This window comes from Stylophora pistillata, chromosome 6, assembly GCF_964205215.1.
Source record: "Stylophora pistillata chromosome 6, jaStyPist1.2, whole genome shotgun sequence".
Lineage (NCBI taxonomy): Eukaryota > Metazoa > Cnidaria > Anthozoa > Scleractinia > Pocilloporidae > Stylophora > Stylophora pistillata.
This window is the reverse complement of record NC_142524.1, coordinates 9,697,464-9,709,388: the sequence shown is the minus strand read 5'-3', so window position 1 is coordinate 9,709,388 and position 11,925 is coordinate 9,697,464. Positions and strand designations below refer to the sequence as shown.

At 37.3% G+C, this 11,925-nt stretch overlaps 1 long non-coding RNA gene and 1 pseudogene across 2 annotated transcripts in view; one reads left to right on the top strand and one right to left on the bottom strand.

The window, feature by feature from the left end:
• The window catches only part of LOC148728148 (uncharacterized), a 52,786-nt gene extending 52,124 nt beyond the window's left edge, over window positions 1–662 (bottom strand). The window contains exon 1 of the long non-coding RNA XR_015988985.1: window positions 450–662. This is a non-coding gene — a long non-coding RNA (uncharacterized LOC148728148). The remainder of the gene's footprint in view (window positions 1–449) is intronic.
• Window positions 663–700: 38 nt separating this feature from the next.
• Window positions 701–9,550, top strand: LOC148728147 (sec1 family domain-containing protein 1-like; annotated as a pseudogene). The gene is made up of 14 exons (XR_015988647.1): window positions 701–737; window positions 991–1,061; window positions 1,719–1,807; window positions 2,928–3,018; window positions 3,626–3,748; window positions 4,170–4,257; window positions 4,553–4,642; window positions 4,834–4,889; window positions 5,345–5,427; window positions 5,669–5,768; window positions 6,911–7,062; window positions 8,247–8,337; window positions 9,254–9,334; window positions 9,523–9,550. The product of XR_015988647.1 is annotated as a sec1 family domain-containing protein 1-like (transcript).
• The last annotated feature ends 2,375 nt before the right edge of the window (window positions 9,551–11,925 follow it).

Sequence of the window (11,925 nt, the reverse complement as noted above, 5' to 3'; positions counted from 1 at the left end):
CTCCCCTGAGAGATTTTGAAAATTAGGTCTTCGGAAACATGATTTCCAGCATTTTGAGCGAAAATTTGGCAAGAGTTCCATATAACCCCACACATTAATTATGCATAGAGTGTCGCAAAGAAACTTTACATTTAGTCATTATGAAATGAATGCATAATTAATGTATGGGGTTATATGGAAGTCTTTCCGAAAATTTAGGGGGGTTCGACCGATGCACCCCTGGATGCGCTCCAGACCATTTGCAGAATATTTCCTAAAGCGGCAGTTTCATCTGCCTCTCTTCTCAATCTTTGTAAGCTTTTTTCACAATCTTTATTGATTCTGGTAAAGATAATTAACAGTACAAATGCGAATTTCACACTCGGTTAAGTATAGATACATCACTGCACACTTGAGTAAAAAATTATTAATTTACTGTGTACATCTTTATTTTAAGATAAAGATCTTACCAGATTGAGTAAGTAACGGTAACTTCGCCACCATCTATCCGTTATCTTGATTTTGTGAACCAGTTCCAACGTTGGATGGCTTCCCTTTTTGGCTCATTTTCTAAGATCTTGGGTTTGCAAAAGGCACACAAAGCTGAACCATATAGCTTTAACAAACACACTTTATGCGTGTGGCTACAACCTTCCTCAACGATACTGGGGAGAGTAGACACGGAGGCATTCACGCTGCGCATGCGTTCAATTAAAGAAAATCCAAAATGGCGGCCGGCATACGAGTGAGACAGATAGGTAATACTGAGTCTCATTTGGTTCTTTTTGTCGTTGACAGATCATTAAGCTGAAAAAATTACTAACTAGCTGCGATATCTATAATCTCACTTTTGACGTTTAAATTGAAAAATATCAGTTTTTCCGTTGAGAAGAAATCTTCTATAAACGACCCTCTTTCTGTGCTGGTAACAGGAAGACATTCCTTCCTCTTTACTGTCAAGTTTTTCTTTATGAAAAAACAATCCCCACATAATTGTGCGTTTAATTTCAGAATCTTTGAAGCGGATGCTTACCTTAAATCAGCCGATAACGAATTCAACTGCTGTCGAACCCGTCTGGAAGGTATCAATTAAACACATTAAATGACCCTACTACCGTGGGGGCTCCAATAAGCCTGCGAGGAAGTTATCGTTTCCCTTGGCTTCCCGTCGGGGGTTTAGAGAGGGAGGCGTATCAGAAGGGGCTTTCTAGAGTGGGAGGGGATACTCAGAATAATTTTCAGCTAATTTTGTACAGAAGTATTATCTAGCCCAAAGAATGACAGTAACTTAAAACTAGAAAGTTTCTTTTCTTCTCAGATGGGAATGAAGGGGAGGGGGGAGTAAGGAGAGAGAGGAGGAAAAAGGAGAGAGATGAAGGGGCTTCTTGGAGAGGGAGGCCCCATAGACGGGAGGGGCAATATTCAAAATGGACAGGTATAGAAACTCTCTTTCCGATAATTTTGTTCTGAAGCAGTTCCTAGCCCTTAAAAAAATGACAAGAAAGGAACAAAGTCTTGTTGTATTAGAGAGGAGAGGGAGGGAAGAATAGAGAGAAAAGAGGGAGCCTGGGAGAGAAGGGGTCTATTGAAAACCGTCCCATGTAAGGTAAGAAAAGCAAACATATTTCTTTGGCAAAGGTAATTACTTAGTTATTTTGTATCTGATTCAGAGATTCAGGCAGACATGAATTATTATTATTGTCATTATTATTATTATTATTTTATTTTTTTTTATGCAGGTCCTTGTATATGACAGATATGGTCAGGACATCATATCTCCTCTTTTAAATGTAAAAGAGTTCCGTGAAATGGGCATAACATTGCATCTGTGAGTTAAAATCCAATCATTTTAGTTATTTACCTTGTAGACTAAGATGCTGTTCAGGGACAACTAGCAAGATAAAATTTTTGCTTCAAATATACTTCATTAATTATTATACACAATAGTTGAAGCCATTGCTCTTCAAGGCTACTTTTGAGGGGCAAGAGCTGATGACCCTGACCTTTTGTTGTAAGGGGAGGTTACCAAATTCCTTCAGTTTTTTTTATTTTTTTTTATTTTTTATTATTTTTTATTCAAGATGTGGTTGAGAATTGAGTGGAGACTGAATGTAAAACTTAAAACCTATTGCCCCTACTTTTCAAAAAGAATTGTTTGCTTAATAAAATATTAAGTCTTTCTCTTAACTTTTTGAAGTGAAGTGAATACTTTATTAATCTGTCAAGAGATTTAGCTACCAAGCTAATTGGGGAGACTCCTATCTACAATATTTTAAAATGATATTCATAGAAATATATAAAATAAAATATAAAATCGGAGGAGATAAACAAACAACCATACACAACAAAATGTATCAATCACATGCATATAAAATTTAGTTAATAAGAAGCTATTATGTAATACAGGCATTGCATTTGCATGACCCATCTAAAAGGTTTGTAATATTAATTCTCCTGATGGCTTTCTTGAAGGCTTGAAGACTATTTTTCTTCGAATATCTTGACTTATTTTCCCCCCATAAATAGGGGCCTAGATATTTAACACTATGTTTCCCATACTTCACCGTCCTGAATCTAGGAATGGGGAATTCTCCACGTCTTAGATTATAGTGTTGATCTTGCTTATAGAAAATTTCACAAATGGGCTCAGGTGCCAAGGAGTTTTGGACCTTATACATTAGTATCAAAACATCTTGAAGATGCCTAAACTGTAAATTGGCCACCATAACGAGTTAAAAAGCTGAAATTTCGAGCATTAGCCCTTCATCAGAGTGAATGATAAGTTTGAGTAATCTCATTTCTCGTTGCTGGATAATGAGCAGATATTGTAGGGAGGGCTTGAATTTATGGTAATCACTTCTGGGAGTTAAAGGGTTAAGTTCTGACCTACTTTATGTAACACTACCCTGCTCATTTTGATGTTGCAAGTTCTTTATTTCTAATTATAGTCTTCTACATTCTGACAGAGATGCTATCCCAGAAGTTCCTCTTATTTATTTTGTTTTCCCTAGTGAGGAAAATGTGAAGAGAATATGCCAGGTTTGAAAAATTTTTAGTATTTGAATAAAGGATGTCTTTCTACAGTTTTTCATATTTCTTTCATGACTAAAGGTGAATAAAGAAGAAAGCTGTAGGTGATTTTTAAGATAATTGTAGATTCTCCTTGACTTTCATGAGTAAATATGAGGAAAATGAGAAGGTAATAAAAGTAAGTTTTGTTCACAAACCAAGTGGCCCATCAGGCCGGCCCTAAACTCTTGTTTCCATAGCATGAAGTGACTAGGAGTATTTCTACTCCCACCCTGGATGGGATGCTAGTCCGTCACATGGTTATCCCCCAGCATTGAATTTGCCAGTACCCATTTAAACACCTGAGTGAATAGAGGCATTGTGAGAGTAAAGTGTCTTGCCAAAGAACACAATGGAATGTCCCTGGCCAAGGCTTGAACCAGGATCACTCGATGTGGAGCGGAGCGTACTAACCACAATGCTGCTGTGCCTCGTGCCGAGAATGAGTTTCTTAAAGCTTTTTTCCACACAATTCTCCAATATAATCAATGTGAATGTGGTTATTTATTCCTTCTCCTGATTACGCTGGTGTTAGTATCCATCAAAGGTGATTCTGTTAATTTTGTCACTTTTTTAGGATTGCAGAAACCAACTCTATGAGTCGTATTACTTGTATTTCCTTTCTGCGATATCAAGACATCATTTAGAAGATCTTGCCACAGCAGCTCTACAGTCAAATAGTGTCACTCAAATCACTAAGGTACATGGAGCTGCAATTTGGAATTTGTTGAATTGCTTCTTAGGTTCTAGAAATGCTCAGTATTGTCATTTTTTTAGTCAGACATACACAAGCTTAAAAGTTGGCGGAGGTTTTGCAAACCTGCCCTGAATTACATGTTTCAGGGCTCTTGAGCAGTGACCATCAGGGAGAAACAGAAAGAGTGATTGAAAATGACTAGGATAGTGTAATCTGAAGCCAAATGTTTAGGTCATGGAAAATAGAAAGGAGACCTGCAGAAGGTTTTCAAAAGTTAATGATTTTTGTTGGTTTGAAAGGGAACAAACCTCAATTAGATTAGTATTTGTCTATTACTTCTTAATGGAGAGAATAGGTACAGATATCAGATTACTGATAAATTCTGAAATCTTGTTTACATTTTGGTTTTTTTCTTCTTCGATAGATGTTTCATCAGTACTTAAATTTTATTTCTTTGGAAGATGAAATGTTTACAGTGAGAAATCAAGACAGAGATTCAATATCATACTATGGTAAGAACATTCTATTTGAAAGTCTGTCAGAAGTGGTGTCTAAGAACATACAACCTGTTTATAGAAAGGTGGTGGAAAGCTACAGATAATTATTACGATTTTTGTTTTCCCTTTGATATGTAAGAGTGACCAGCACCTGATTTCTCCTACATTTAGGTCAAAACAACAATTGAAATGATCATCAACTGGAGAATCTTTTGATTGTTTCACAAACTTTAATTCTCTTGCTCAGCACCTTAGAAAATGTATGGAGAAGAGTATGGAGAACATTTATACTGATATCTTTATTTTCCAGCACTTAACAGACTAGATGCGAAAGATTCAGACATTGAAATGCTAAGAGATGTTTTAGTGGACAGTCTCTTTAGTGTACTGGTGTCTTTAGGTAAGTTGATTTTCATAAAGAGAAGAAAGTGTTCATACTTTAAAACTTCCATGATCTCTATTGAGTTTCAAATTGAAATGTTATGGAATATGCTTATTACACTTTTCTGTGGGAAAGGCGTAAATTAAAGTTTCTGCAGTTGTCTTTATCCAGGAAAGGACCATATACATTTAGTTTCTTTATTTCTTCAGGGACTGTCCCAATAATTAGGTGTGCAAAGGGCAATGCTGCTGAAATGGTAGCAGAGGTAATCAGTAGCTTGATATCATTTTTCTTTTCATTTGCCTTCTCAAACAAAACAAATAGTTTTGGAAATCCTTGAATTTTCACTCCCCTCTGAAAAAGGTACTCCTCCAACTGGCCATAATTTCAAACAAGCATCCCCACTCTGCCCCCCCTTGAATTAGGGCCTTTTGTTGTTCCCCTGTTTTCAACGAGGTGCACTGGGATTTTGAGTAGTGGTCTTGTTTAATCATTCTCATTTGGCCTTGCAAATTAATACTGTTCTCATCCAGTTTTTCATTCAGTTTGGAAAGTTCATGGCAGGTGCCAATTGTACTGCTTTTAAATCTGAAGGGCCTGATTATTTAACCAAAGGTTAGCTTTTGTTTGACAAAACTGCGTCCTTTGTTATTTTAAAAGTAAAATAAAGGCTTTAGTCACTTGTGGGACTTATTTTACAATGTTATGACTCTTTTATAGGGACTGGATAAAAAGTTGAGAGAAAACCTGAGAGATTCTAGAAACAGTCTGTTTACAACAGATATTCCATCTGGCCAGTTCAGGTTTGTGAAGATGTACACAGTATCAATGGTATGTTTTTAAAAGTTGTGACACCTGTGGCCATAGGCCTTGCAACACATCACGTGAACTCAGTCTGGTTTGATTTTTTACAAGGATCGCTATAGGATTGACTAAATGAGTTGCAGTGACTTGATTTTGTAAGCTGCAATCACAAAACAGTTTTTTTTTTTTTTATGAGGACAATCTGTGGTGGTCAAGACTAACATATCTTTGCAACATCAGTTTTCAGCGACCAGTGCCAGTAATTTTGGATCATAACATGGATCTTTGTACCTCTTTACATCACACCTGGACATACCAAGCTCTTGTGCATGATGTCCTCGTAAGTGAGGGAGAAAGCTTTATTTGTAGAGGATAGCACTAAATAGCTAGAAGCCCTCAGAACACCCACTCATCCCACCCTAGGGGAGGACATCCATCACACAGCAATGTCGTGTGTGGGAAATTAACTTCTCCTGCCCCTAACCCTGCAGGAGATGGGTCCTACGGTTTATTTGTCCTTATCTGAGAAGACAAGAATATCTATCCATTTCTTGATATTATAGAAAGGTTGCAAATTCTCCTCAGCTATTTTAAAACCATGAGTGTTGGTGCAGTCGGGGCTTGAACCCTCGACCTTCCACTCAACAGTCCAGCGCTCTACCAATTGAGCTAACCATGAGGTGGTTACAGTATTATTCAGCTCTGAACTCTCCTTTACACTCAAGATTGACTAGAAGCCAATTTCTCCTTACAATATCACCCCTGAATCACACATTACTTTAACAGTAACAGTAATAATGGAAGTGATTACCAACTATAGAAACTCTTTATTATTAAACAAATTCAATTCTCCTTGTCAGCACCTTAGGAAATGTGTAGAGAACAGTAGCTCAATGGATAGAGGGCTGGACTGTTGTGTGGGAGGTAGAGGGTTGAAGCCCCAGCAGGAAGTGATCACCAACTAAAGAAGCTCTTTATTATTAAACAAATTCTCCTCGTCAGCACCTTAGGAAATGTGTAGAGAACAGTAGCTGAATGGATAGAGGGCTGGACTGTTGTGCGGGAGGTAGAGGGTTCGAACCCCAGCAGGACCAACACTCAGGGTCTTAAAATAATTGAGAAGAATTTGCTACCTTTCTATAACATCAAGAAATGGTTAGATAATCTAGTCTTCTCAGATAGGGATGAATAAATGGAGGTCCTGTCTCCTGCAGGGTTGGGTTAGGAGACATTCATTTCCCAGACAGGAGATTACTGCATGATGGATGTCCTCCCCTGGGGTGGGATGGGTGGGATATTGGGTGCACTTAATTTGGACCCTTGCTCTGTTGTGTGACCCTCACCACACTCTGGTGAAAGTGATTGAATAAATAAATAAATACTGATGTTTGGGTGCAAAGTTTTAATGCCATCATTTGTAATAATAAATAATTGGTGAGCTATGATGTCATCGGTAGCTTGTTTATTTTATAATTTCTCCAGGATTTATATCTGAACAGAGTTGTTGTCAAAGAGTCAGCAACGTCAAACACTGCAGAACCTGTAGATCCTCACCACAGACATCCCAAACAAATGAAAGTTAAATCATATGATCTCAGTGCCACAGATAAGTTCTGGGGTTTGCATAAAGGAAGGTGAGTCAGACATGTGCCATCTATGTATCATTTTTGAACCTTCTAATTTCCAGACATGATTAGAACATTGCTAGCAGAACCACGCAATGAAATTCAATATTTGTAAGTGCGCTCAAAATCCCGATAGTGCACGCTGACAGCATCAGCAAATCGCTTTGCCAGAAATTTTTTTTTCGCGGAGCGGCTGATTGTTAGCACGGGAAAAATAATATATTTCGCGACAATAATGGATACAAACAGAAACTCGGCCTACTAGTCCGAAAACGAAGACAATGTTTCGACCTTTTCCCTTGGGCTAGAGTTCTTAAATGAGGAAGAAAAAGAGAAAAACAAAGGAAAAGGAGACTCGGCATCAGCTCTGTCACAATTCACTTCAACTGATATTGTTGTCCATTTTTCCCATCGAATTTGATGCACAATTCTACCGGCTATGTTCTAAAACAATTGGTTCATGCTTTCAGCTGTGCACTATCGAGTTATGGAGTATGTGGGAAGTTTGGAGAGCACTCAAGAAGCTAGAGTTGCCCTCGGCTATCGCCTTGGGCAACTCTTATGCTTTTTTCATGCTCTCCAAACTTCCCGCGTGCTCCATAACTCGATAGTGCACGCTAGAGCATGAACCAATTGTTAATTAATATCTAACTTCTCCCTTTATTATCCATAATTATACTCATATACTATTCAGGAAAAAGGTAATGAGAATACTTAAAGTTATCAGGTTGAAGTTGTTATCTTAATCTAACACCAAAATCTTGTAACAAATTTCCAAGGAAATGTCCAGCAGCTAAAGGGAGAATTACCAATCAGATAATGGGGGTTAGAGGGTTTTAAAACATCTTTCTTATTTCCCCTTTACTACTTTCAGGTGCTTTTGTTGAATCAGGTGAATATTTTAGTTGTGAAATGAGCACCGAAGAATTTCAAGCACTATCATCCATAACTGAAATTAAAGCAGCTAATCACTAAGTTTTTTTTTTCTGCAAAAGCACTATCATCCATACCTGAAATTAAAGCAGCTAATCACTAAGTTTTTTTTTTTCTGCAAGCAGGCCATGTTTTAAATCATGTAGTAATTTTTTTCTTTTCAAATTGTGAGCCCTTGTTCAAGTAAATTTCAAAGATTCAATGCCATAACCTGCAATTTATGCTGATATATGTTCTTCTATTTGGGTGTGTTTTTGTAGTCCTCTCCCAACAATGGCAGAGTCAATTTAGAAAGAACTTGATGAATACAGAGCTTCTGAAGAGGAAGTAAAGAGACTAAAAAATGTCATGGTAGGACATAGAGTTTGTGTATCAAAAGATGATTTGTGCTTCTATGAGACTGGACTTGAAATATAATGTCAGGTGAAGTCAGCAACAGAGCCAAATGGCTCATCTGTCAGGAGCTCATTGTGGGAAGGTAACCCACCACAAGTTATCCAACCCCCCCTTCTGCCCCCCTCCCGCCCGCCGCAACATTTTGTCAGGCTTCCTTGAAAATTCGCTGATGCCCATTTAGTACAAACTCTATGGTAGTCCATAAAGTTTGTATATCAAGAGATAATTTGTGCTTCTATGAGACTGTGCTTGAGAGGTACTGTTAGGTGGAGTCAGCAAAAGAGCCAAATGGCTCATCTGTCAGGAGCTCATCATGGTTTTCATAGCATGAAGTGACCAAGGAGTATTGCTACTTCCCCCCTGTTTGGGAAGATAACCCACCACAGGTTACCCAACCCTCTCCCCCCCCCCCTTTGCACCGCAACATTTTGTCAGGCTTCCCTGAAAATTCACTGATGCCTATTTATACCCCAGGGCACTGTGGGTGTAAATGCAAGGACCAAACCAGCTCTTAAAACTTCAAGTGGGAATTTAGTGCACTAACCTATAACTGGTCAAGACACCTGAAAGTCATCTCGCCCTAAGTCATGTCACTCAAAACCAGAGTTATGTCACTCAAAACTTTCAGTCATGTCACCCAAAATCCTGAGTCTTAATTGTTACACAAAAGAAGCAATCACTTGAAAGATTAGACTTCCCTTGCTAACTTGAAGCTACTACTAACTGTTAGGCCACTGTGTCTCACACATGTAAGCAAGGAAGAAATTCATTGGCGTCCTTCTCAGTGTTGAATAACTGATCGCTAATAGGACTATGACAATCAGTTGTTTGTGAATTGTAATATATTGTTTCATTTCTCTTGCTTTCTTAGGGAATTGATGAGGGAAATGAGGAGGCAATCGGTGAATTTATGGCTGATAGTATGTACAGCTAAACTTACCTCTGCTATTAGGTAAAGTCATTTCTCTCTAATGTCAACAAGAAGCAAGTTGTATCTATAAGTATTTCTTTTTGCGAGTGTAAATCTTCCCTCTTCGATGTTAAAAGGAACTCACATGAGAAGGTTTACCCCACTGTATCATTTCTTCAAAGAATTAAGATGACACTACTGCATAATTATGTTCTTGTCACATTTTACAGTTCACTTCCAGAATTGCTTGAGAAGTAGAGAATTATAGACATGCACACAACTATTGCCACAGCGCTTTTGGAACACATCAAGGAGAGAGCCAGTTCCAAAGGGGCAAATAACAACGTGATCATTTGCATCACTTGATTTCACTTTCTCACTTATTAAATTGTTTGAAAATATTGAATTTTTCCTCATCAAGTTATAATTGTGTATCTTTTTTTTTTTTTTTTTTTTTCAATCGGGATTGGTTGAGATATACTTCGAGATGGAAAAGAAAATAATGAGTAAAGCTACATTAGTAAGTCAGAAAAATGTCTCAAAAGGTTTGCATGAAAAATGTACGGAAAATAAGTGAAACAGGCTGGATAACCCCAGTATGGTAGAAAGGGTTACAATATGTTTAGAACCTGCTTGAGTGTCTAAGATGAGCTCATTGCCAAACAAGATTGTCTTTCTGATTGCATCTACTACCCTTTGAAAAATTAGTATCCACTATTTCAGGACAAATTAATCCTGGAAATCATTCAGGATCCTGAGGGTTAGTTATAGAATTTTTACATGTGGAATTGTATGGTGGGGAGGTGATAGTGAAAGTTTGTAGGATACAGTGAAATTCTACTTTTTCCATAACTCGAGTCCTCGTATTATTCAGTTTTTCCACTCTATTTTCAGCTGAAACTTCTCAGGATAAACTTTGGTTATTTATAATCTACTATGTTTCTGGACCAACCATGTCACTGGTGAGTAACCATCAAGTGTTCATCGACAGATAATCGAGGATAAGATCAGTGTTACTTCATTGTCACAGTGTGCTAGTCATTGACTAAGAAAATTCACAAAAACCTTTCAACCAATCAGATGCTTAGCTGAAACATCACGATTTGTTACTCACCTTTCTTGTGTTATGGGCAGTTGTCTTTATCTTACTTTGAGCTCTTAAAGATTTTTTCGACTTTCTGCTGACTCAAAGCTTTATTCCGCTCTAAACATTACCCTGAACATTTGGTTTAATGTTACTTTGTTGTTTGTCATTCTCAGTTTTCTAATATCCAAGTTGATTTAAAATTGGGTTTTACTTTTTCTATTTTGGGTTTACTCTAAAATCCAAACTTGGTAAAAATGTAACATTTTCAATTTCAATTTAGAAGGTGGACTTTTTTTATTAACTAAACTGGAAAACGAGAGAAAACTTTGATTGGTAAAGGGATTATCCAAATAATTATAATTATATTTAATTTGGATTTTTGCAAATCCAGATATGGATTCAGCTCATCACACGATAAACATAACTTTGTCAACTCAGTAATCCTGGTTTGCATTACCAGACAACAAACTTGGAATTGCACTATCACAGTATCAACCAAACCTGGAAAAACTAAGAGAAACCCATCACTAGAAAATTGCCTAGGTCCAAGATTTTTTAAATAAATCTGAGTTATGGATAATGACATATCCAGTGTGATGAATGATCAAAATCAAATGTAGCTGTAGGGCTTTGTGTGATAGCCAACTTCAGTAACTGTAAAAAGCACATTCACCACAAAATGTCCTAGTAGCCACACTCTACATGTAGTAGCTTTCAATAGATCAGTCATCACAGCAATGTGCTTCCAAAAACAGCACACATCTTGTCCTTCCCTTCTTAAGAAGTTTCAGTTTATATTTAGTGCCAATCGGATTAAGTTCCTTGACTAGCTAAACATACCACTGATGATTGACCACCTTGTCTATCCAGACCAAGGTGATGAAGTCAATTGATGCAGTTGCCATTGGCTTGTCGGGAAACATCAATCATGGATGCATCAAGGATGTACCGGTAAGTGTTCTTTTACAGACAAGTGTACCGGGATAACACAAGTTACCACATTTTTTTTTTTGGTTTAGACCTCGAAGACATCCTCTTTTTTGTGAAGAGATATGAGGACATTCCTTTAAACAACATCTCTCACAGTTAACAAATTATCCTCCATTTACCTCATCACAACTTTACTTGCCAGAATTTTGATTTCCCTAATTACATATTAATCAACTCTAAAAAATATAGTTTGTTCCTGTAATTTGATATTTCTAAAATCAAAGAGTGTTACAAACCATTTTTTTCTTAACAATACTTGGAGTTTTCAAGGAAAAGAATGACAAGTTCTTCTTCTTTTCATAGAGATTTCCCCTTGATGCCAAGTATCAAAAATATTTTTCATTGACTAATATCAATTTTCTTGAGAGAAAAAGAGCACAGTGTTAACATGAAAGGTGTTTCTTTTCCACAGCAAGCTGCATGTTCAGAATTATTGAATCAAAGCTGTTTTCACTGAGACCAATCATAAGTTGACCCTCTAACTCTCATTAGTGAACAAGACTGAAGTTACGTATGATGCATGATCCTCGCAGTAGCTAGCGCTATTTATGCAATG